Source organism: Mauremys reevesii, linkage group 7 (assembly GCF_016161935.1).
Source record: "Mauremys reevesii isolate NIE-2019 linkage group 7, ASM1616193v1, whole genome shotgun sequence".
Classification (NCBI taxonomy): Eukaryota; Metazoa; Chordata; order Testudines; family Geoemydidae; genus Mauremys; species Mauremys reevesii.
The window spans coordinates 81,057,622-81,084,716 of NC_052629.1; the positions used below are offsets into that span (position 1 = coordinate 81,057,622).

General features: G+C 46.3%; 1 long non-coding RNA gene across 1 annotated transcript; it reads left to right on the plus strand.

Annotated features, from left to right (window-relative positions):
* Positions 1 to 1,669: 1,669 nt before the first annotated feature.
* On the plus strand, positions 1,670 to 26,748 carry LOC120409464. The gene is made up of 3 exons (XR_005601308.1): positions 1,670 to 1,741; positions 3,264 to 3,385; positions 26,633 to 26,748. It is a non-coding gene; the product is annotated as an uncharacterized LOC120409464 (long non-coding RNA).
* Positions 26,749 to 27,095: the final 347 nt, after the last annotated feature.

Below are 27,095 nucleotides of genomic sequence, written 5' to 3' on the forward strand. Positions count from 1 at the left end.
CAGACATGCCACTTCTATGAAGAGCTGCCCTACAACTACCCCACCCCTGTGCTTCCCTCCTCCCCCACCCCTCCCAGGCTACCTTGGCAGTTATCCCCCCATTTGTGTGATGAATTAATAAAGAATGCATGAATTTGAAACAACAATGACTTTATTGCCTCTGCAAGCAGAGATCAAAGGGGGGAGGGGAGGATGGTTGGCTTACAGGGAAGTAGAGTGAACCAAAGGGGCGGGTTTTCATCAAGGAGAAACAAACAGAACTTTCACACCGTAACCTGGCCAGTCATGAAACTGGTTTTCAAAGCTTCTCTAATGCACAGCGCGCCCTACTGTGCTCTTCTAACCGCTCTGGTGTCTGGCTGCGTGTAATCAGTGGTCAGGTGATTTGCCTCAACCTCCCACCCTCCCATAAACGTCTCCCCCTTACTCTCACAGATATTGTGGAGCACACAGCAAGCAGTGATAACGATGGGAATATTGGTTTCACTGAGGTCTAACCGAATCAGTAAACTGCACCAGTGAGCTTTTAAATGTCCAAAGGCACATTCTACCACCATTATGCACTTGCTCAGCCTATAGTTGAACTGCTCCTTATTACTATCCAGGCTTCATGACCCATGGGAGCAAGGGGTAGGCTGGGGTAAGTGTGACCGCGCAGTGCTGCCGCCTGGGAGAGCAGCCTGAGGCAGAAGCCTCCAGGTGCTATGATATTCCAGGCAGGACTGAATCTCCATTAGACAAAACTTAAAGAAGAGAATGACCTGGAGTCATTCCCATTTTTGTCCAGGTGCCCCCGACCAACCTAACCGAGGTTGGCCAGGAGCACCCACGGGACGACAACGACAGTTAGCAGGCGTATTGCACTGTCTGCCGTCCGCAAGGCAAGGCAAGAGGGGATGCCGCTGTGTAGCACTGCAGTACCGTGTCTGCCAGCAGCAACCAGACCACCTACGGTGACAGTGAATTGAGCAGGTATGTTGTCTGCACGGGTAACCCAGGAAAAAAAAACGCAAAAAACAATTTTTTGCCGTTGCTTTCACGGAGGAGGGAGGGAGGGCGTGGGGCCTGACGATGTACCCAGAACCACTCGCGACAATGTTTTTTCCCCCATCAGGCATTGGGAGCTCAACCCAGAATTCCAATGGGCAGCAGAGACTGCCGGAATTGTGGGATAGCTACCACAGTGTAACGCTCCGAAAGTTGACGCTAGCCTCAGTACTGTGGACACACACCGCCGACTTAATGCACTTAGTGGGGGCACACACAATTGACTATATCAAATTAATTTCTAAAAAAATTGACTTTATTAAATCGGCCTAATTTCATAGTATAGACATACCCTGTGATTCTATGACTAGCTTCACTTTAGAAGTCTATTATTTTGAGAGAGATTACTGTTTTCAGAGGTATCCTTCATTTAAGTAATGGAACTGTTTCACAGGAGTACTCTCTCTCAAACTGGGAGATTTATTTATTTTTAAAGTGTGACCACGGTGTATCTGCAATAGAGTTGGACAGTACTTCCATGTGCTTTGCCAGACTAAATATATAATGGTGTCTTGGGCATTCTAAATCCTGGAGTGCACCAGTATAGCATATAGGGATAGAATTGCATTCTTTTAAACAGTTTGTGAAATCTCTAGTGGCACTCACGGTGTTATATATTTCAGAAGCAACAATGGACCATGGGAGACGCCCATCTACACTGAGTGGACTGTCATGTAAATGTGCTGTCTGGAATGTAAGTAATGGCTTCATAGTGAGCCCTTGCATGTTTGTGTATATTTAATAGAGCTGTTGATGAATTGCAGTTAACTCACGTGATTTACTCAAAAAAATTAATTGCAGTTAATCGTACTGTTAAACAAATTTGTTAAATATTTTTGGATATTTTTCTACATTTTCAAATACAACCATTTTAATTACAATACAGAATACAAAGTGTACAGATTTAAGATAAGATTTAAATCTAGTCAGGCCCAAGATGGATAACTAGATAGAAAGTAAGGATTTCTTCTGGAGTGTCATCTTGGCTCTGGGAAGCAAGGTTCTAACTACGGCTGTCAGGATGGAAATAGGAGACAGCCATGTTGAAGGTCTCTGGGTAAGGATAAAAGGGGTGAAAAACAAGGGTGCTGTCATGGTGGGGGGGTCTACTACAAACCACCTAACCAGAAGGAAGAGGTGGATGAGGCTTTTTTTAAACAACTAACAAAATCATCCAAGGCACAAGACTTGGTGGTGAGGGGGGGACTTCAACTTACTCAGAAATCTGTTGAGAAAATAGCACAGCAGGGCACAGATTATCCAACAAGTTCTTGGAATGTATTGGAGACAATTTTTTATTTCAGAAGGTGGGGAAAGCTATTGGGGAGAGGCTGTTCTAGATTTGATTCTGACAAATATGAAGGAACTGGTTGAGAATTTGAAAGTGGAAGGAAACTTGGATGAAATGATAGAGTTCATGATTCCCCAGGGTGGGGGCTGAAAGGGCTTGAGGGTACCCCACAGGAAGGAATTCCCAAGTGCGCCTTCCTGAGCTCTCAAAGGGGATCTGCACTTGGGTGGTGGCAGCATCTACCAATCCAAGGTCAGAGAAAAGCTGTAACCTGGGGAGTTTAATACACTTAATTATTATTTTTTAGAATCCTTGCAGGCCCCCACTTTCTGCACTCTAAGTGCCAGAGTGGGGAATTAGCCTTGACAATTGTGCATGTGCAGTATGATACAGTCTTTAATTACATGATCACATACTGTTTTTTCCATGGGACCCTGGCCTCATTGAGTCTACAAGCTAGACCTGCTCTGGGGATAAATCAAGACTGTGTAGTGACAGTGACTGACTGACTATTGGCTGTAGGACCTCTAATTCATTTGTTGAAGAAGCTGAAACAAAAAAAAATACATTTGTAAGTTGCACTTTCACAATAAAGAGATTGCACTACAGTACTTGGATGAGGTGAATTGAAAAATACTATTTCTTTTGTTTATCATTTTTACAGTGCAAATATTTGTAATAAAAATAATACACTTTGATTTCAATTATAACACAGAATACAATATATATGAAAATGTAGAAAAACATCGAACATTTTTATACATTTCAATTGGTATTCTGTTGTTTAACAGTGCGATAAAAACTGCAATTAATCATGATTTTTTTTTAATCACAATTAATTTTTTGAGTTAATCACATGAGTTAACTGCAATGAATCGACAGCCCTAGTTCTAATCAAACATTGTGGACTTTGTTGGTTACTTAGGTAAGAGCTGGCAGTACTGGATCTGACCTGGTAGAATGGTGGCAGTGAACTGGATGGGAGCTGCCACCTGAGGCTAGAGAAGAACTGGTCAGGCAGTGGCAGACTGGATGGAGGCAATTTCAGTAAGTTAATGAAGGCCACAGCTGAGGGAAAACTACCCCAATTATCTACTTCTCTTAATTAACTGCTCTTCTATACTTTAATTCTTCAGTATATACTGTTCAATTTATTACTATATTTTAGATTGTTAATCTTCCTCCAAATGGAATGACTAAGTGTTAAATCTGCATCAGGGTGTTCTAGAAAAGGATGAGTAATTATTACCTGTAGCTATACTATCTTTCCTGTGATCCCAGGAGATCATGGAACCAAAGCAAGGTCACACCATTCTGTAACTGGATGGATATCCAGGAACACCTACATGCTCCAGGAAGTGGGGTTAGAGTTTCAGTAGATAGCAGTCTTTCCTCAGGATCTGCACAGAATCAATGATCTAGCATTTTGTCAAGCAGGAACACTGTGCTACTGAAGTACTGTTATAGGACACAAAACTGGAATCAATTATAAACAAGAATTTTAGAAGGAGCCTAGGAGTGTTAGGCTCCTTTGAAAAATAAAAATTTAAGGTTTAAAAGCATTCAGGGATCAGGTTAGTCAAGAGAGAAAGCACAGTATTTTCTATTAACTATACGAGCATTCAATCAGACTCCTGTGAGTACTGGTCTGGCCAGATTCCAACTTTGCTAATTACATTTTTTGTCCCTAAATTCCCCCTGGGGGTTCATTTGGATAAAAAGATAGTCTTCACTTCCTATCACAGAGGTTGGTATTTGAATGGAGAATGAAGTGATCCTTAATTATAGTTTGTTGCACAGTTTGCAAAGTGCTTTGCGAACCTTCAAGTGAAGGCTATGTAAAAGTGATATGATTAATCATTAGTCCATTCTGTGATGGGATGTAACCAAAAAATCATGTACCAGTTATGTTTTTCCTCGCTATCAAATTTCTATATTTCAGTATCCAGAGTGCTTGTGATGTTGCACCTCTCCACCACCTCAAAAATTTGATTTGAAAGTTATTCTAATTTCATAATACCTACAAGAGAAACAAATTTCATCTGTCTCTTCCAAACAAAAGGAAATTAAATGAAGGAATCAAACACAAGTACACTTGCTAAACTCTTCTGATTCTCAACACTCCTAGGCTCCTTCTAAAATTCTATACCATTTTCTATACCATTTTCTAAAACAAACAAACAAACAAACAAACCACACACAACACACCTGTATTTAGGGAAGCTGCACAGAGTGACTATGTTCCAGGAGGAGCCCATATGACCCCTTGCTCAGTTGGTCACCAATTGACCAACTTTAAAAAAAACCAAGGCCACTTTTAACATACTGCATAGGAACTTTTGATTGGTTTATTGTACATCCAGATCTATTCAGCAGAGAATATGATTTCCAAGGGAGATAAAGAGGCCAGATGAATATAAATGTTACAAAAGGATAAACATATCCTTTTCTTGATCCTTGAAAAGCATCATTTCAAAAGAAGATGTAGAAATAAAAAGGGACTGCAACCAAAATAAATGCAGTTTCTTGCTTGGTATACATGAAATGCTTTAGTGTATCTTATCTAGACTTTCCTAATCACTAGGAAAACAATAAAACAGCTATTCACTATTAACTAATTAATTATTAAGGTTAGCAGTCCAAAAAAACCCCAAATTCTACTCAGATTATGAAAGCTTGATGGAAGGTGGTGGGGTTTTATTTTGTGCTTCAGCACAGATTAGTTTTACTGAAAAATATGCTTTATATGTATTCTTATATATGCATGAAATGCCATTGGCATGCTTCAGGCATTTGCATAATATATAGACAACCATAGTTTAATTTCTGCAGAAATACATAATGTATTGTTTTTGCTGTAGCAGCATGAGAGAGAGAACATATAGCTAACGAGAGTCAATGTAATCATAATAGCATCCCACCCCAGAAACTGTTTTTCAGAGAGGTGCATCAGTAGGTGATTTGACTTTGATATGTGTCAGAATTCTATAGCACACTGCAGGAGACTAGGAGCCAATGGAAGTGATGTTTTATAGAGTAAGTTAATATTTTCTTCAACTTTAAAAAAAATATTGTGATGGTTTGGCTGGGGACCACTCTGTATACAACTTATACACACAAAAATGCATTCAACAGTCATCCTGCAGTGCTGAATCAGTAGTTGAATCTTTATTTGGCACTGTTGAGGTTTGTCATCAAACTGTTGAGGTGGCCAGTATACAGCATCATGAACCAGGATAGTCTGTGTCTCCCATAATTATTGCTGGCATTTCAACATCACCAATAGTAATCCACCAGTCAGCAAATAATGTCCTGGTTTGCAGCTTTTGGAAAAGTCCTATGTTCTTAAAGATATGAGCACCATGCACCTTCCCTGACAAGCCCACATTGACATCAGTGAAGCATCTCTAGTGATCCATTAGCACTTGCATAGCCATGGAAAAAGTATCCCTTCTGTTTATATAATCGCTGATGAGGTGGGGTGGTGCCAGAATAAGGATAAGAGTGCCACCTGTCACCCCAGCACAATTTGGGCACCCCACTGTTGCCAATCCATCCACTATTTTCTGCACATTGCTGAGAATCACAGTCATCTGTAGCAGGATACACTTAATAGCCTTGCACACTTGGATGAGTGTTAGATGGCCCCCACTGTGGATTTTCCAGCTCCAGACTGTTTGGTCATGGAGTGGTAACAATCTGTCATTGTAAGCTTCCACCGCGTGATCACCACTTGGTTCTCCACTGTCAGTGCAGCTCTTATTCTGGTGTCCCTGCACTGAAGCAAGCTCAGCACACAGAACCTGGAATGTGGCCTTTTGCATCTGAAAATTCTGCAGATCACTGCTTATCATTCCAATCATGCATTACAATGTGATCACACCAATCAGTGCTTGTTTCTCAAGACCAGAAGCAGTGAGCCACCATGTAGAGCTGCTCTGGGAATACCAGCAGCAACCTGGCATTTTCATTCGCTGTGTCCATCAGCATACAGTCATCATTGCTGAATACCTCTTCTTTCTCCTCACACACACCCAGCTGTAGTAGTACTTGTTGAAGTTCTGCAAATACTGGAGAATCATGTGTCCTGTACTAGCAGTAGTCATTAAAATTGTGCTGAGTTCTTCAGGATCCAGGCTTCTGCCAGAGAGATGGCAGAAACTTAGAGTGACACACTGGACTGTGGAAGTTTTAAAATGAGGCATTAAAATTATGAGATGGAGACAATAACATTGTGGGAATTTGACACCCAGTTCCCAGAAATCCCTGGCAAATAGCTGCTATCCCATAAAGCACTGCAAAAATATCCCATAAAGCACTGCTCTGGACAGCAGCAGGGGGCAAGCTGGAATACCTGCCAATGATGCACTGCATTTTCCATCCACATAGCCACTTGTGATGTGTATGCACAGTTCCAATGCAAGTAGCCAAGTATGCATTTGCCTGAGCAATATACAAAAGTCATTGGTTTTATGCTGATGTAACTTGTCAACCAAACGTTGTAGTGTAGACATGACCGTCTTACAGTAGCAGGGGCAGAATGTTGACAGTTTTTCCCTCCACATGGTCCTTGAGTTTAATCAAGTCAAATTTGGGTTATGAAATTTATTCAGAAAAGTCAGAGAAACTTTTCTGATACAAATTATACATGTTGGGAAACAACAAGGTTCTACTGTGGCTGTTTTTTTTTTAATGTTTTCTCTTTTTACTCTACTAGTATATTTCCCAGCAAATAGTATAAGTTACTGGAAAAAGCCTCCATGTTTAGGTCAGTTTAACTAATGTGGCAGAGCTCTGACCTTGCTCCCATGGGTCCTGCGCTTCTAGGTGGTTTATGCTAGCCTCAGTGGCTCACTGTGACCCTCCACATAGCCCTTCTCTCTCTAGGGCCAGGGTTACAGTCTACTGAACCCTTTTCATCATAGGCCTGCAAGGAGGTTGGTGAGAGAACTCCCACAGTTTCTGTTCAGCCTCCTGTCCTGACAGGGACCTGACTTCCCCTTCCAGGAGATGTTCCTGTAGTGGTGGGTTGGGGGAACCCAGGCCCACCCTCTACTCCAGCTTCCAGCCCAGGGACCCTAATGGTAGCAGTTGTTGGCAGCCAACCTTTCACTGCCAGAGTTGACATTTCCCTGGGCCACTTCCCCACAGCTCTCCTGCTTCTCCCTCCTTCACCCTTACCTTAGGGCTCCTTTAACGATGGTTTGAGGGTGTCTTCAGTAACCAGCCCTTCAGCCACACTTCCTCTCCCCTGCCTGACTGGAGTAAGCCCTTTTTATAGTATCAGCAAGGCCTTAATTAGAGTCAGGTGGTCACATTAACTGAATGGCCTCACCTGACTCTTTACAGGTTAATTAGAGTCAGGTGTTCTCATTAGCCTGGAGCAGCCCCTGCTCTGGTCAGTCAGGGAACAGAAAACTGTTAATCCAGTGGCCAGTATATCTGCCTTCTGCTATTCTGCTGTACCCAACTGGCCTGGGTCTATCACACTAATTAATAAAGTCAGTAAGCATAAAGGAGCTCAGAAATCTGCAAACCTTCTTCTCCCAGACTGGAGCTGAAACCTTTTGTGATAACAAAACAAAAATTGAGAGGAACTCTTTATCCACTAACCTAATTTTGTATGGGGAAAGAAAAGGCACAGATACAAGCATGTGTTTGATTTCAGTAGCTAATAGGAGCATTAATTCTAAATAAAAAGGTTGCTAGCTGTAGCCAAAAGGAAATTGATTTTAAAAACTCCATGCAGTGCACAGCAGGGAGACAAAAAGCTGAAGACTTGTCCGTGGGCACATAGCTGAACTGTAGGTTAACATGTAGTCTAATCATGTTCTTTAGTCCTTTGGATCCCTTCTCTGAGTTCTTGACAGCTTGAATACAGAAACTGACAGTTTTGTAGATTTACAAAGAAACACCAGTAGAACCTCAGCATGTGCAAAAAAACCCATTTCCTTTTGAAGGCCAATATCCTCATTAAGCAAAACCACTGGAAAGAATCAGTAGCTTGATAAGAATTGCAGCTGTGCAATTATTGTATTTTGTGATTTTTCCAGTTCAGGCAGATTTCCCACCCATTTTAACTGAATATTACTGCTGCTGCTAGGCCACCTCTTTCCTGCTGCATTAAATCAGGAGTTCCAGCACTAGCATCTCTTTAGTTCATCAAGGTAGCTGGCAAAGTCCCTGCACAGGAGTGCTGCTGTCTGAATTAATCAAAGAAGCAGGAAATTATAAACTCGCACAAGGAAAGGAAGCAAAAAAATTGCTTGTGGGGTGAAGAGTAATGAAAAAGACACAGGGTGGAGGGAAAAGAAGATGAAGGCAGGAAAGGAAAGAGGATAAAGCAGTGGTTCAAACACAAGACTGAGAGTTAGGGACTCCTGATTACTAATCCTGGCACTAATACCAAATCCACCTAGGCAAGTCACTTCTCTAATGGAGTTGTACTCATGTGTGACAGGTTTCAGTGCTAGCCGTGTTAGTCTGTATCAGGAAAAAAAACAAAAACCAAGGAGTGGATTCTAGCCCACGAAAGCTTATGCCCAAATAAATTTGTTAGTCTCTAAAGGTGCCACAAGGACTCCTTGTTTTTTTACTCATGTGTGTGTTCCTCGCAGAAATATTAAACAGCTTACAGTGTTTTAAAGTTTAAAAGTTATTTAATATTAATAAAGGTAAGATACAGAAAGAGGAAAGAAAACAGCAAGGGTAAAAGAGACACTTAGAAGAATAACTAATTTAGGGTAATGTGTGAAAGTTTCCCAGCTGATGTGAGCTCTAGTGCAGCAATGAAAAAAATTCAAATCCATTAATAGGATGTCACAGCCAAAACTGCCTATAAGAAGTGATTGGAGGGTTATCAAGTGAGTTTAAATGTTGCCAACAAATGCCTAATAGGATCCTTATTACTTAGGGAATGGGGTTATTTCCCTGATCTTTCTCAATTTAATTCTAAGAGCAGCACATTACCAAGAATGGATCACTCAGGCTAAATTTTCTGGGTAATCTTCCCTAGCTTTGAATAATCACAAAGGAGGAGGAAAAAGAATAGTAATCAACCTCTCTTTTTAACACCCTAAATGATAGGTGAGATGTGGAATGCTGACACAGAAAGTGGCTAGAATATTTTAGCTACAATGCAGTTGTTTTAACAAGAAACAAATAAAACTTGACAAATAAAAAATACAAAACAAAAGGTCTATTTAGTTCACTCTGATAGGCTTTACACTAGTTCTCTAAGGGCTAGTCTACACTTACCAGCCGGGTCGACGCGGTGAGTTCGACTTCTCGGAGTTCGAACTATCGCGTCTAATCTGGACGCGATAGTTCGAACTCCGGAAGCGCCGCGGTCGACTCCAGTACTCCACCACTGCAAAAGGCGATTCCGCGGCGTCTGGACGGGTGAGTAGTTCGAACTAGGGTACTTCGAATTCAGCTACGCTATTCACGTAGCTGAACTTGCGTACCCTAGTTCGACCCCCGCCCTTAGTGTAGACCTGCCCTAAGCTTCCTCTCAACTTCTCTGCTGCTGAACTCATGTGCCTGAGCTGCTGTGATTTCTTATTGATATCCCAGAATACATTGTAAGGGAAACTGTTGACTCAGGCCCCTGTCTTGCAAATACTTATATATGTGCTTTAAAGTGCTTGAGTAGAGACACTGAAGTTAATGGACTACTTGTGTGCTTAAAATTAAACACATTACACAAGTGCTTTCAGGATTGGGGTCTCAGTTTGCTCTACCTAGTACACACATGCTTCTCAAATGCAGCTTTCAAGTCAGGCAGCTCAATACTAAAACTGAGCTGCAGAATTTGGACTCATCATAAAAGTGAAGTGAGAAAATAAAGTGATCCTTTTACTTCCAATTGTCACATGAAGTAAACATGAGACATGTGGAAAGAATTATTTTTCCTTACTACAGATGGGAACAGTTGGAATATATGTGAAAATTATCACATTGCAAGCTACCAATTACTGGTCCTTAACTAAATCTAAACAGTATACTGCAAGAATAGACTCAGAGTACATCTGTACTGCATCTGGAGGTGCAATTTCCAGCTTGGGTAGACAAACATCTGATAAAAACACCAGTGTAGCCATGGCATAGTGGGCAGCAGCACAGGCTAGCCATTCGTGTCACTTTGCCTGCCTGTGCTGCCTTGGCTACATTGGAGCTCAATTAAAGCTTGTGTAACTATGTTTACCATAGCTGGAAATTACACTTCCAGTTGCAGTGCAGATGTACCCTCAGTGCACCACGAAGTTCTCCCCCAGCATGTTTGCAGACATAATTTGGACTCCAATAATCACCTTCAGGGTAAACTAACTGACATCTTGGGAATAATTTCCTTTCTGATGAGATCACGAGAGGATTTGTGCAACTTGGGATGCCATCTCTCCCCCTAACAATAATAATAAATATCTGGCTCTTATATAGTGCCTTTCCTCAGTATATCTCAAAGCACTTCACAATCTGTAATGTATATATCCTCACAATACCCTTGTGAGGTAGAGAAATACTATTATTCCCATTTTCAGTCCTCGTTCTTCCTGTACAAAAATCCTTTCACTGCTCCTGTGAGTTGAAGCACATCTTTTGTGCAGAAAGGCAATCTTCTTCTTCGAGTGATTGCTCATGTGTATTCCACAATAGGTGTGCATGCTCGCCGTAATCACTGGTGCCGGAAGTTTTTCCCCTAGCAGTACCCATAGGGGAGCACACCTAGTGACCCCCTGAAGTGGCACCTCTAAGGGACAGTATAAGGGGTGCTGCGCGCTCCCCACACCCTCAGTTCCTTCTTGCCGCCAGTGAAGGTGCATCAGAACTGCTCTGCTCCAGCTTGTCTGCAGCTTTCCTCTAGAACTCTTGTCCGTTCGTAGTAGTAGTAGTAGTTGAAGTAGTTTAAATATATGAAGATATACCTATCTCATAGAACTGGAAGGGACCCCAAAAGGTCATCAAGTCCAGCCCCCTGCCTTCACTAGCAGGACCAAGTACTGATTTTGCCCCAGATCCCTAAGTGGCCCCCTTAAGGATTGAACTCACAACCCTGGGTTTAGCAGGCCAATGCTCAAACCACCAAGTTATCCCTAGATTAGTGTTAGTTTAAGTTTAGGGTGTATGGGGTGGCCAGGGAGGGGTAGTACCTCTGATGGAGAGACTTGTCGTACCCCTTCGGGGGTAGTCCGTCCACTTTGGTTCCCACCTGTCACTCAGCTCTCACCTGTGGCTCCAAGTAGCTGCAGCATGTGCAGCGGCCACACCCCAGGCAACGGCTTCGACAGACAAGCCAAACCAGGTGAGTGTAACTGATGGGACTCAAACCCTCAGTGAATTAGGGATATGCCTACCCTGCATGCGATGTCAGCTCCGGCGGACTGGGTGAAAGAGGTCACTAAGATCCAACGGCCAAGAAGGCAGTTCTGCAACACTTTGTGGAAAGCGAAGGGTTTGACGAGGCATGAAAGATGTCAAGGCCATCCACTGCAACCAAAGAAGTTACCAGTCGTGACGATTTTTTGTACCCTTGGTGTCTGGCTTCTAAGGTCGAGAGAGTGGGATTCCTCCCATGCAACGGCTCTACCACTTAAAAAGCTTTCACGCACAGGTCCTGTGCAAATCATCAAACATCATCATCATACCAGCCAAGTCCTGCGGCGATGGGGGAGGGGCAAAGCGACAGGTGGAGGTTACCACTGGGAGTCGTAGTCCCAATCCTGCACGCAGGCAGCCTGTGGATAGGTGGTCGTCCAGCTCTGTACTTGGGGCAGCAGAGTTGCCCGGCAGCATCCCAGACGTCTGAGCAGCCCTCTTCAGGACAGCACTGCTCACCCTAGTAAGGGAGGGGCCTAGAAAAGGTGGCCTAAAAATTGCCTGCCCTACAACAACTGGCCAGCAAGCCGCGGCTGGCAGTTCAACCCAATTTGCGGCCAAAACCAAAAGAAAAATTTGAGAAAACTTACCATTGGTGTATGGAATGTTGGTACCCTCATGGATCGAGAAGCTGTTGCAAGACCTGAGAGAAGGACAGCTCTCATTGCTCGAGAACTAGTCTGCTACAACATCGATATAGCGGCATTAAGTGAAACAAGATTGCCTGGGGAAGGTTTCTTGAGCGAACCAGGAAGTGGTTACACCTTCTTCTGGAAGGGTAAGACTGAGACAGAGGACAGAATACATGGAGTTGGTCTGGCAATAAAAACCTCATTGATGCATCAACTCCCAGACCTTCCAGTGGGTATCAATGAAAGATTGCTGAAGCTACGCTTCCCACTAAATGCCAAACGTCATGTCACCATCATCAGTGCATATGCACCCACTTTAACATGCTCTGACAACTCAAAGGAACAATTCTATGAAGATCTCGACAGACTGATCAAGGCTAAACCTGTAACAGACAAACTACTCCTACTCGGAGATTTCAATGCCCAAGTTGGGGCTGACAGCGAGAACTGGAAAGAAGTAATTGGGCCACATGGTGTAGGCAAAATGAACAGCAATGGACTACTCCTTTTGAGTCTTTGCTCTGAAAATGACCTGACCATTACCAACACTCTGTTCTGACAAGCGGACAAGTACAAAACGACGTGGATGCACCCTAGGTCCAAACAGTGGCATCTGATAGATTATGCCATTGTCAGAAGGCGAGACATCTGAGACGTACTGATTACCAAGGTAATGCGAGGCGCAGAGTGCTGGACAGATCACAGATTAGTCAGGACGTCTCTTCAACCTTACATCGCTCCCTTGCAGCACAAATGCCCTAAGCATGTGCGACCTGCTTTCAATGTAGCCAAACTGAAGGATGCTCAATGTTTCAACAATTTCCAGAAGAGTCTTGATGACAAACTGACATCCCATGGACAACTGATTGGTACTGTAACCGAAAAGTGGAACCAGTTCAAGAAGATAGTGACTGACACAGCAATAACATCTCTTGGACCAAAGAAAAGAACACATCAGGATTGGTTTGAGAACCAAGAAGAAATATGCTCAACACTGGAAGTAAAGAGAAAAGCCTTTATTGAATGACAGAATGACCCCTCCTCAGTCTCTAAACGGGACCATTTCAAGTACCTTCAGAGCAAAACACAGAAAGACCTCTGTCAGATACAAGACAACTGGTGGGAGAGCAAAGCCAAAGAAATTGAGCACTATGCTGAGACCCACAACTTAAAGATGTTCTTCAGTGCTATTAAGACCTGTCTATGGACCTTCTAAACCAAGGACCACCCCATTGCTCCCAGTAGACAACACAACGCTGATTAAAGATAAAGAAGGCATCAGCGAAAGATGGCGAGAAACACTTTAGCAACCTTCTCAATAGACCATCAACCGTGAATAATAATGTCCTCAATGAAATTCCACAACAACCTGCTCTGACAGATCTTGACTTTCCGCCCACTATAGATGAGATTAAGAAAGCGGTTAGCCAGATGAGTTCAGGAAAAGCTCCTGGAAAAGATGGGATACCAGCAGAGATATACAAAGCAGCAGGTCCAGCAGCACTAGCAGCGTTCCACAGCGTGATCATCAGCATCTGGGAGGATGAAAACATACCACAGGACCTCCGTGACGCTACTATTGTCTCTCTTTTCAAGAACAAAGGCAGCAAAGCAGAATGTGGAAACTATAGAGGCATATCCCTCCTTTCCATTGGAGGGAAGATCATCGCCCATATCATCTTGAACCGCCTAATAGCCAGTATTTCTGAGGCAAATCTACCTGAAAGTCAATGTGGTTTTCGATCTGGCCGGAGCACAGTTGACATGGTGTTTGTTGTCAGACAAATACAAGAGAAGTGCATTGAACAGAACATGCACCTGTATGCTGTCTTCGTAGATCTGACAAAGGCGTTTGATACCATCAACAGGGAAGCCCTTTGTACCATTCTAACACGACTGGGCTGCCCAAGAATATTTGCCCAGATTATACGCCTTTTTCATGACAGCATGACAGACGAAGTATTGTCTGATGGAGCCACATCAGCCCCCTTCAGCATCACCAATGGTGTGAAACAAGGATGTGTTCTCGCTCCTGTCCTATTTAACCTGTTCTTTGCATGTGTCCTTAACCATGCAATGAAAGATCTGGACCGAGGTATATACTTGAAATACCGGCATGATGGTTCATTTTTTGACCTCCGTCGCCTGAATGCGAAGACTAAGACAGTGCAGAAACTCCTTCTTGAGGCACTCTTTGCTGACAACTGTGCCCTCATGGCTCACACTGAAAATGATCTTCAGCACATTGTCAACAAGTTTGCTGAGGCCTCGCAACTTTTCGGACTAACTATCAGCCTCGGAAAGACAGAAGTTCTCCATCAGCCTGCACCTGGAGCAAATGCTTCTGTCTCGAGTATCTCCATTGACGGCACTCAGCTGAAAGTAGTGGAGAACTTTAAAATACCTGGGTAGTGTCTCATCCAGTGATGGATCACTGGATAATGAGATCAATGCACGAATATCCAAAGCAAGCCAGGCACTTGGCTGTCTGCATGTCAAAGTTTTAAATCACCACAACATCCGGATGTCAACAAAACTGTTTGTGTACAGAGCTGTTGTTCTTTCATCTCTTTTGTACGGGTGCGAAACTGGACACTATGTAGGCGTCACATCAAGCAGCTTGAAGCATTCCACATGCGCTGCCTCCGCAACATCATGAAGATCTGCTGGCAAGACAAAGTGCCCAATCTCGAGGTCCTCGAGAGAGCCCAGATGACAAGCATCGAAATGATGATCATGAAGTCACAGCTACGTTGGACCTGTCATGTCAGCCGCATGGATGCCAACAGAATCCCCCGTCAGCTTCTGTATGGTGAGCTCTCCCAGGGCACCCGGCATATAGGTCATCCACGGAAACGTTACAAGGACACCATCAAAGCCAATCTGCAGTACAGCAGTATCAAACCTAGGGACCTTGAGGACGCCGCCAGTGACAGAACACAGTGGTGTGCAACAGTTAGAAATACCTGCATCGCCTTTGAGGAAGACCGCTGCCAGTGTCTACAAGAGGCACGCGAACGACGTCACAGAGCATCAGCAGCGCACAATCCACTGACCGCAAACTTCCCATGCACTATCTGCAGTAAAATGTGCACCTCTAGGATTGGCTTGTATAGTCATCAGAGGGCACACCATGAGACTAACAATAGATGATCTGCACAGATTTGTCATCATCGGATTGATGGACTACCAAGAGTGTTAGTTTAGTTTAGTGTGCCCGGGTCAGGTGTGCCCCAGGCTTTAAGTTGTGCGACACTTCCGGGCGGCCGATGCCAGTGAGTGACCCACACGCAGATTGTTTATGCTGTCTGGGGGAAACCCGTCTGAGCAATCAGTGCAAGATTTGCAGATCTTTCAAGCCTCCAACCAAGAAAGAAAGGGACGTTCAGCACTGAGCCATTCTGATGGAGTCGGCGCTGACTCCAACTCCGGTGCGCCACTCTGAGTCAGCACCAGGTATCATGGCATTGGTGCATGGCGACCCTTCAGTGCCTTCCACCAGTCAGCACCGCTCCCCATCCGCAGGGCAACCAAGAAGGCTAAGAAGAGGTCTTTGCCAAGGCACTGGAGCAAGACCGGGGGAGAGACTAGACCACGTTGGGCAGTTCTTGGTCCCCGTTGGCCTCCAACTCAGGTTGAGCGGAGTAGCCCGGCCCAGTCAGCGCAGACTTCTCTGGATGTCCAGGTGCCCTCCATGCCGGAGGCCCTGCAAGCAGTCTGGGACGTTATGTCCCTGCCAGTACCAGGGGCACTGCCACCGTTGGCTCCCCGGTCCAGAGGCAAGCCACAGTCGCCTCCTGGTCGGTACCGTTGGCAGTTGAGGGAATGTTCCTGATGCCAATCACTGCTCAGTGACCATCCCATGCATAGTCCACGCTGCTCACCATCAACCCCCACCAGGTTGTCTGGCTGGGTTCCAACTGACAGGGGTTCCAGGCATTGCTCCATCTCGAGGGACCGTAGATCTCGCGAAGGGGGTGGGCCCCGTTGAGACCGAGACAGATGGCACCAGAGGTCCTCGTCTCTGAGAGGCTACTATAGCCTGTCGCGATACGGGCGTTGACACCATTTCCATTCTTCATCTCTCTTCCCACAGTCCCGTGCATCGATCGCCAGCGCCTCGCCAGCGCGGATCCGCCCGCCAGAGCCAATTGCAGAGCAGCTGCTACTGGCAGTACTGTTCCTCCACATCGGAATCATGGTCTTGTGGTCAGCACTGTTCCTGACGCCACCGGTCCTCCCAGTCCAGGGACAGTTGCAGGTCGTACGCCAGCCCGGCCTCCCTTTGTAGTCATCAGTCAATGGGACAGGCTAGTCAGGCTGAACAGCCTGCTCCACCAGTGCCCAAACAGGTGCAGTGGCACCGGGCTCCTTGGCCGGCACCTTGATACCAATGGTGGGGGCTCGCTCAGTGGCCGGAGCCTCGGAACAACCGCCAGCCTCTCTTTCCCAGCCTCCCAGAAAGGAGTCGGTGGGATGTGCGTCTTCCGTTCCGTGCCCAGAGGGCGACCAAGTGGTGGGACCTCCAGTACCAGAGGGTACGCAGAGTACCATGCCTGCATCCTCACGCTCCCGCGAGGAGACGATTACAGCCCCTCCTCCCTCTGTTCCGCAGGAGGACTCTAAGGCCCACCAGGAACTATTGAAAAGGGTGGCATCAAGCCTCAACCTTCAGGCCGAGGAGGTGGAGGAACCCTCGGACTCCCTCTTCAATGTCCTATTGGCCTTGGTACCAGGCTGGGTGGCCCTTCCACTCCACAAAGCGGTGGCAAAAGTTCCAAATGCCTTGTGGAAAACCCCAGCTTCCTTGCCCCTCATCTCTAAGAGGGCAGAACAGAAGTACTTTGTGTCTGCGAAGGGGCATGAATACCTGTACACCCACCCTGCCCCCAACTCTCTGGTTGTCGAGTCGGTCAACCACAGGGAGAGGCAGGGCCAACCAGCTCCTACTCCGAAAAATAAAGACTCAAGGAGGCTGGACTTATTTGGGAGAAAGATTTATTCGTCCTTAAGTTTCCAGTAAGGGTGGCGAACCATCAGGTTTTCCTGGGTTGGTATGAGTTTGTCCCTGCCCTGCCAGCAGGTAGGGGATCTTGGGGGACAAATACTGCACTGGTGGGGTGCAAAATAAGCTTTATTAATAAAATGCAAAAACAGGGAAAATTCAATAGTGAGGGGTCTGGTGTTTGTTAAGGTAGACAATTGGGGAGGGGTTTCTTTTAGTGAACAGTAGGGGGGTTTCAATAGTGGGGTACAATACAGTGGGATACAATACAGTGGGTAACCAATTAACACAGAAATATAAATGTAACAGGTAGCTAACAATTTCTATGTAAAGGGTGTGTTACAGCAGCATATAATCAACTAACAGTTATGGAAAAATATGTTAAATAACAAACAATTTTAGGTAAAAATGTGTCACAGTGGTGTAAATATAGAATGTGAGGTGTATCAGAGAGGAAAAAGTAACCAATGGGGTTTTATGCTAGAGATTTAAACTCCAGTGAAACACAGAGAACAAACAGGCTGTAAGTTTAAGCAGCAGAGAGAGTGTAACAAGGTAGGGAAGCACAGAGAAGCTCGGGGTGGGGGGGGTTTGCAGTGGGAAGACAGACTTAATTACAATTATACAGAACACAGCAAAATCTTATCTATGATCTAACTTAACCAAGACTACACAAATCAGCAAGTAACAAAACACAATGCAACAATTCTCTAAGCCTAACTTACAGAGTATAATGCTAAACCTAACTTAATGGGTGCACCTTATGCTAAGGGTAGTTTTAGAGGGTGTGGCTGCAGCAGTGGGACAACTGCAAGTGGGCTGCCCAGGATAGAATCCAGGGAGGCACAGCTTGGCAGTGGCACAGGCTTATTTTTTAGCAGCACAGACCACGGAGTTAGCTTAGGTCTGTCTGTTGGGGAAACAGAGCCAGCAGCCAGGACAGGGGAAGTTTGCAAGAGGGAGTTCTTACCAATCCCCAGGACAGCAGCAAAGGCAGAAGCAGGCACAGCAGTTTCAGCATCAGAGGATACAGAGAGGACTCAATTCGTTCACAATAATCAGGAGATCTCCAGGCAAAATTCATTGTTCGTGGGAGGGGAGTTAAAAAACGGGGGTACGCTCAAAAATAAAATGAGAGCGGAGAAAGGACCCCCCAGAACCCCTGGCTGATCAGACCAGGCAGCAGTGCAGGAACCTTTCTAAAGTCTAATCAGAAAATGTCTGGTTATAAAGGCAAACTTAGGCAGCTTCCCGCCAGTAACTCTGATTGGTTCCCCTTCTCACAGAGAGGAGAGAAGGCAGGGAAAAGACTGCAGGTAGGCATAGAACATGTCTGGGCAAATACTGAGCCCCCAGGTATGACTCATATGCTCAGCTATTTGGCCTTTAGGTCTTGCAGCTCTGGACATTGCCTACCCTATGCCAAGCCCAGGTTTTAACAAGGTGATAACAGGACTAACCCTTTGAACAGGGCAGTGGTCCCACTTAGCATGCAGCACAAGTGGCCATCCCTTTGAGAAGGGTAATGGCTCTTGTTAAACAACTTAAGGGGCCCTCCCTTTGAGAAGGGCAGTGGCACTGGTAAACAACTTAACAGCCAGGGTGGGGCGGCCACAGGAGGAGAACAAAAACAAAATGGAGTAGGGGGACAGCTGTAAGAAACAAAATGGAATAGGGGGAAAAGCTGTAACAGACAGAGTTCAGTTTGTGGGGCTCTCTACCCAAATTCGAAGACTCCCTCCAGGAATGTGACAGGAAGGAGTTCAAAGCTCTGGTGGAGAAGGGTAGAGTGGCTGCCCACTCTAAATACAAGTCCCCTTATAAAAAGTCGCAGGACTATAAGAAACGCCTGCAGAGGCAGTCCCAGTCTGCCCCCTAGCCTGGCTTTCTTGTCAAGGGGCACAGGGTTTATGTCAGTGTAGTAGGGCCATAGGCACCGACTCCATGGGTGCTGCGGGGCTGGAGCACCCATGGGGAAAAATTAGCAGGTGCTCCGCACCCACCAGCAGCTAAGCTCCCCCCACCCCAACCCCTCCTCCTCCTCCCCCTGAGCGCGCCGTGTCCCCGCTCTTCCCCCTCCCAATGCTTCCCCCCTGCCACCTAACAGCTGTTTGGTGGTGCTTAGGACTTTCTGAGAGGAGTGAGGATGCAGCACGCTCGGGGGAGGAGGCGGGAAGAAGCGGGGCAGGGACTTGGAGAAAGGGGGTAGAATTGGGGCAGGGCGAGGGTAGGGCTGGGGCGGGTTGAGCACCCACGGGGCACAGTGGAAGTCGGCACCTATGAGTAGGGCACTTACATCAGCAGGACTAGGCTGTAGTGTGTACACTGACAATTAGGTCAATGTAAGCTGCCTTACATCAATCTAACTCTGTAATGTAGACCAGGCCTCAATTTGCACAGATCTAGATTTTTGACCTACCAAAAGCCCTCCTGATGTTTCCTTTCACCCAAACTAGGAACCTCTCCAACCTTACCATTTCCATCTTTTAATAGGACCCATAGCCTGACCACAACTTCTCCCCCTACTGTTCTCTCCTGGGAAAAGGTGATTTTTCTCTGGCTGCTCCTCTCTTCCCCGTCTCCTAGCCTCAGGGGAACCACAGTGAGCATAGGAGTGGCACTGCTTCCCTAAGTAAGTGCATGAAGTATCCCATGAGCCTAAATAGCAACAGGTTTCCCAGCAGCTGTGCATAAAGATTGAGTGTCCTCTACTATTCTAAGGTTTATTATGAGGCAGCATCTTTTCAAATTCTGCTGCTCCGGGGTTTGTTTGTTTTTTTTAAAAGGGGTATCAGTCTGCTTCTGGCCTCTCAAAGAATCTTCTAGATTTGGCAAGGACAGTGGCCTGTAGCTAGAGGTCCTCTTGAAGCAAGAAAATGGGGCTCATTCCCCCAGCAGCCTTAGAAGGCCCTGTGCTTGGACAACAAGACTATGCAAATCAGTTGCACTTTTGTTTATAAACTGCAGTTCAATCTTTTTTCCATGGGTTCCCTTGAAGCAGGGGTCCCCAATGAGGTGCCCGCGGGTGCCATGGCGCCCGCAGGGGCATCTAAATGTGCCTGCATCCTGGCCAGCGGTGGAGCATCCGCCGAAATGCTGCCGAATTTCGGCAGCATTTCGGCAGCGACGTCTCTTGATGACGCCGCTTGCTACTGACAAGGGGCGTCATAGAGAGGCGTCGCCCCCGAATTTCTGCGGCATTTCAGCGGCAGCGCCGCTCGATGACGCCGCTTGCCGCCGACAAGTGATGTCATCGAGAGGTATCGCCGCTGAAATGCCACTGAAATTCAGCGGCATTTTGGTGGGTGCTCCACCCCCGCCATGGTCCTTCGTCTGGCACCCGCCAGACGAAAAGGTTGGGGACCACTGCCTTGAAGTAACCCAAATGTTACAATGTATATTTTTCACCCCTAATGTAATGTTTCTATACATATCCATTTTTAACAGCACTATCTGGACTCTTCCCTCACATCAGCTATTTTGATTATTTAATTCCTACACTTGTGAGGGATCATCATTGTCTGCTATTTTTAGCAACTGCCATTGGGTTTATTTGTAAATGAACCTTGCATCATTCAAGCCTAAGTATTTTAATGCTGTCTTGTTTTGATTTCTTTCTTTATAGAGCTAGCTGTATAATGACTGAGTCTGGGGTTTTCCCCCCTCATCAGACTCTCTGATGTATACATTGCCTTGTTATTGTTGTTTCTCTTGTTTTCTATCTTATCTATCTAATTACGTTCTGGAGTAGGCTTCCAAAGGAGGTTGTGGAATCCCCATCATTGGAGGTTTTTAAGAACAGGTTAGACCAGGGGTCAGCAACCTATGGCACGCATGCCAAAGACGGCACGCGAGCCAATTTTTAATGGCACGCTGGAGCCTGCCGGGACTCCAGCATGCTATTAAAAATCCTGCCCAGCCCGGCTCGCTCTCCTCTGCCCTCCGCTCCCCCCACGGGGGCAGGGAGCAGAAGCATAGCCGTGTGCATGGGGTGGGCAAATGGCCCCACTCTCTGAGCACGGCAAGCCATGGGGTCCGCGCTCCCGGGCCGGGCCGAACGCAGCAAGCTGCTGGCCCCTCGCCCACCTTCTCCCCTCCCCTGGAGCCCTGCTGCCACACCAGCGCTCTGGGGGTTGGGGCTGCGCGCTCCCATGGGGCAGTGTTTGGCTCCGCGGGGAGGCAGACACGCTCCCTGCTCAACTGGAGCTCTGCCACCGCCACGCGCAGCGCTCTGAGGGCCGGAGCTGTGCTCTCCCGCAGGGCAGCGTGTCTGGCTCTGCGTGGAGCCTCAAGGTAAAGGGCCCAGGGCTGGGGGTGTTGGATAAGGGGTGGGGGCAGTCAGGGGACAGGGAGCAGGGTGGGTTGGATGGGGGGGTGGCTAGGGGCGGGGTCTCTGGAGGGGTCAGTCAGGGAGCAGGTGGGTTGGATGGGGCATGGGAGTCCGGGGGTTTGTGAGGGGGTAGGGGGTGGATAGGGGTCAGGGCAGTCAGTGGACCGGGAGCAAGAAGGGTCCAGGGGGGGCAGTTAGGGTGGGGGGTCTCTGCAGGGAGTGGTCAGGGGACAAGGAGCTGGGGGATTGTATGAGTTGGGAGTTCTGGGGGGTCCTGTCAGGAGGCAAGGGTGTGGAGAGGGGTTGGGGCAGGCAGGGAGTGGGGTTGGATGGGTCGGGAGTTCTGTGGGTCCTGTCAGGGGGCGGGGAGCGGTTGGATGGGGCAGGGGAGTCCGGGGGGTCTGTTGGGGGATGGGGGGGTGGAGCCGGGTCGGGGCAGTCAGGGGACCGGTAGGGGGTAGGGTCCAGTCCGGGGACAGGGAACAGGGAGGCTTAGATAGGGGGTGGGGTCCTGGGGGGCAGGGGTCCCAGGAGGGGGTAGTCAGGGGACAAGGAGCAGCCGGGTCGGGAGTTCTTCGGGGGGCAGTCACCCAACCCTCTCCCCTGAGCCCTGGCACACACACCCCCCACACACACACAAACACCACACCCTCTGCCCTGAGCCCTGTACCTCCCTCATACACACCCAGCCCTCTGCTTGACTCCTTCATCCCCCAACCCTAGCCCTGACTCTGGCACCCCCACCCATACCTAGCCCCCCCTCTGCCCTGACACCTCCAGCCCCCAGCCCTGACTCCAGCCCGCCCCCAGCCCTCTGGGTCCTGGCTGCCGGCCCTGCACAGTCCGCTGCTGGTCTGGGGTTCTGGCTGACGGACCCTTGCCAGCCTGGGTCCTGGCCGCAGGCCTCGCTCAGCCCACTGCCGGCCTAGGTGAACAGAACCCCAGACCAGCAGTGGGCTGAGCGGGCCGGCGTCATAAGATCAACATTTTAATTTCATTTTAAATGACACTTCTTAAACATTTTGAAAACCTTGTTTATTTTACAATACAACACTAGTTTAGTTATATAATATATAGACTTATAGAGACCTTCTAAAAAACATTAAAATGTATTACCGGCACGCGAAACCTTAAATTAGAGTGAATAAATGAAGACTCGGCACACTGCTTCTGAAAGGTTGCCGACCCCTGGGTTAGACAAACACCTTTCAGGCATGGTCTAAATTTACTTGGGTCTGCCTCCGCATAAGCAAGATACATTAGATGACCTCCTGAGGCCCCTCCCAGCCATACATTTCTAATTCCTTGACTTTATAATCCTTTACACTTTTCCCTGGGAATACCTGTTCTCCTCTCCTCTTTGAGTTTCTTTGCCTTGTTAATTATCCTCAATCTTTGATCAAACTTCTAGATCCCATTCCGCTTTTCCCATCCCTGGCTCTAGATCCAACCTGCTCCTCCACTTCTTTGCTTCCTACAGCCTTAGGCCCTGATCCAGAAAGGTATTTAGGCCCCTAAATCCCAGTTTTAGGCACCACTGTGATCCACAAAACTCTCGCCAAACACTGTAGGTACCTAAACGTACTTGGTGCTTAAATTTTCAGGGAGAAAGTTTCCTTGATGCCTAAATTTCTGCCACCAGGCATGTCCACTGTTGTCTCTCTAGAGCTCTGCATAGCTCTCACCTAAGCCTAAGAGTGATCCACCAACTGGAGGAAGATAGGCAGACAAATGCCCCCACATGTGGGGCCAATCAGAGGTCACTTACTGGATCAGGTCCCATTCAAAATCTGGCAGGATGATGAGGAAGTATGCTATCACTTCCCATTTTATAAGTTTTAACCCAGCAGCTAGAGCACTTGCATAGTATCTGGGAGATCCCACAGGATCAATTCCCCCCTCTGGCTGAGGGGGAGAAAAAACTTGAACTAGGATCTTCCACCTCTCAGGAGAATTTGCTAACCACAGAGCTATGGGACAGTATGATGTAAGGCTCCCTCAGTCTCTCCTGTTAAAGCTGTTTCACTGTGGATAAATAACAAAAAAAAAGTCATTGGAGTAAAGGGACTGGACCCTGGGTCTCCCACCTCCAAGGTGGGTGCCCTAGCCACCAGGCTACAGCATCATTCCCTTCCTTTCTTCTGGCCCAATGATGATTTGACTGGGATAAATATTTAAATAGTCACTGGGCCGGGGAAGGGAGGCATTTCAGTGCCTAAGTCCCTTTATGGATTTAGGCCCAAGCCTCTTCTCTAGCCACACAGGCTCCTCTTTAAGAGTGAATGGCACATGATTAAAAGGGAATAGTTTCCAACATCAGTGGTCTTAAAAAATAAATGTAGGATCTCTTCAGTAAATTCTAATTTTAGGACCGCTCATGAATTGAGTGGTTACAGGAGTGAAATATGAGCTGGTTTATTGGGTGAGTTGTTGCTGTGAAATGTACTCCTACCTATGTGGATAACACTTTTTGAATATGTGATTTGCTGTTTGAAAACTCTGTGGCTGCATTGTAGGCACTGGTTTCTTTTTTCATAATTATAGTCTTTTTAAATAAAAGAAAAAGAAAAAAAATCAAACCAACAGTTTCCTGCTTTTTCTCATGCACTTAAATGCTGAGCAAAATTTCCTGTGTCTCAAATTAAGTCAGTTGGGTGCTTCTAGTTTGACTGTTTCCTCAATATAGAAGTCACCAGGTAGCAACTGCTATAATTAAATTCCGATCAGGAGTTCTATGACAATACCCTCCCTTCTTGTCCTGCTTTCAGTTTCTCATAGCTTCCTGAAAATTTTTCCTATTTAGCTGAAAGTTGTTCATCCTTCATCACCCAAATGTAATTTTTTTGTTGTTGTGCAGAACTTACAGAAAAACCTCTTCACCTGCTTTTGAATTATACAGTGATGGAAAAAGTATACTTCATCAACTGTAAAACATTAAACACTTTTAAAGGTTCTTCAAGTGACAAAATCCTCTTTGTAATTAGAGTTTCATTTGTAGTATATGGATCTTACTAAGTAATACTCTCTTACTTTACAAGAAATATGTGGCCTGCTATAGAGATGATGTGTGTTTATACAGAAAGGAAGGATGCTCCAGTGGTTAAGGTGTTGAATCTCAGTCTGCTGAGTACCAGGGCAAGTCCCTGCTCTGTTACAGATTCCATATGTGACCTTGAGTAAGTCACTTAGGCCCAGACCCACAAAGGTATTAGGTGCCTAAGTCCTTTTGTGGATATGGACCTTAGTCTCTCTATGCCCCCATGTCTCATGTGTAAAACATAATATATTTTTTACCTCACAGGGGTGTTATGCAGATAAATACACTGAAGTGCTTGGTTACTACAGTGATGGGGGCCACAGCAGTAGAGAGAGAGCTACTGGATATGTTCTTATGAAAGCCTCTCTATCTCCCCTCAGCTCCTTCTATTGGCACAACAGAGAAATTAAGACATAAAACTGGTTATAGTGCTTCTTCCCAAGTGTTTCTGCAGTGTGCAGACATTCATAGGCAACTCTGTGCTCTCCATTGCTCACCTACCAGCCATTCCTTTCAAATGGATGTGAACCACCCAAATCCTTGTAGGTGCTCTTTGATTCTGCTGGCTTTGGTGTTCTGATCTCCTTAGCAACAAAGTGCTCCAGAACGTAGCCATTCTAAGAGGAATCACATCACAAGTGTGGGCATGGTGGAATGGGGGTGTTTTGGCAAAAAAACCCAGTAGCCTCAATACACATTCCACCTACAGTTTTTTTCCCTCCAAACAGGCAATTGTACCTATGAGTCATTTTATTAATCCAGAGAAGGACAGAAAACAAGTGAACAAACACCCTGTTTCACAAGCATCTGTCTGCACTATTTACTTCTCTGCTAATGAATGAACAGCTAAAACAAAATTATTCTAATTGGCAGCAGCTTCAAAGGGCATTGTTTGCTCTTTGTCAATAGCTGCTGCATGGGTCCTGCCAAGGATTACACTGTATTGTCAGAAGATGATATTTAATGGCTCACAACCAAAGGCAGTATAACTCTGAAATTTTTCCAAGGAAAACAGTATGAGGAAATGTATCTACAAGTCAAGGAATAGAGGGTAGATAATAAGGCTTCCAAAATGACTGCATCCAGAGGCACTGACTTTCCCAGTTCCTGGGAGTGCTCGACCCCTTCTCTGCCCCAGGCCCCACCCTCACTCTACCCCCTTCCCCCAACCCCTGCCCCACCCCTGCCCCCCTCTTCCTGCCTCCTCCCCCGCCCTTACCTCCTGAATGCTGCTGAACAGCTGATCATGGCAAGTGCTGGGAGGGATGGGGAGGAGCTGATCAGGAAGGCCCACCAGCAGATGGGATGGCTGCGGGGTTAGGGGAAGGAGTTGATCAGTGGGTGCTGAGCATTTTTTTCGCCCCATGGGTGCTCCAGCCCCAGAGCACCCACAGAATTAGCACCTATAACTGCATCTTTTCTTTACAAAAACCATTAAACAATGACACACGTGAAGAAATTAGAAATAGAACTCTAATATTGTCAGGCACAGGATCAAGCCTGAACTCCAGTGCATGGCAAGATCAGGTTTTTTAGTTTGCATGTAGTAAATCATGTGATTAAACAGAGGCCCTCAGTGCATTTTTTGGACTTGGATGTGGAGGGGGAGGGGTGGGGAACATGGTGGAGTGAGACATTTCTTAAACAAATTATTCAAGCAGTTGCTTGAAACCTCCCATGCGCTCATGAAAATTTTGCAAGTGATGGTTAAGGGAAGGCTCAGTACCACACAAACCAAGCTCTAGTCACAGTACTGCAGGCTGGGAACTTGCTGTTTTATTTTACTGCATAACACCTCACAGTGTATTGGGGCAGAGGGGAAGAGGATGACTCACGAAACAGGAAGTAAGGGAGGAGTGGAACATGGCTCCACTCCAGTTATGTGGGTAACCCAGTTATGACCACTTTACTACAGGAAGACTGATCCTACCTCTAGCAGCAGGAATGGAGAGGAAAAAGAAAATTAAGTTTTGCCCTCCACAACAACAGGAGGGGAGGGAACTCAAGATCGGATTCCCTCATGCCAGAATATTGGACCTCATTCTTACCTGAGGCTGAAAACGTAAGTCCGCCTGGGTGGATGAAGAGAAAGATATACTGCTATCCTGAGGAATCATGTGTAATAAACTTTATTCCCAAATGCCTTACAAAAGTTTCATTTATTATTTAACAGCATGTCTGGCTTAATTCTCACAGCAGCAGCAGATTCTACGTTTATATTTTAAATTGTTTTATTTGAAAATTGCATACAGGGATGGGGTGGAGAAAGAAATAGATGGGATTCCTTTATAAACTCATATCGTACAGCCAGAGTCCAAGTTAACAACAACAACTGCTTGGAACCTAGTTGTTCTTCTTCGAGTGCTTGCTCATATCAA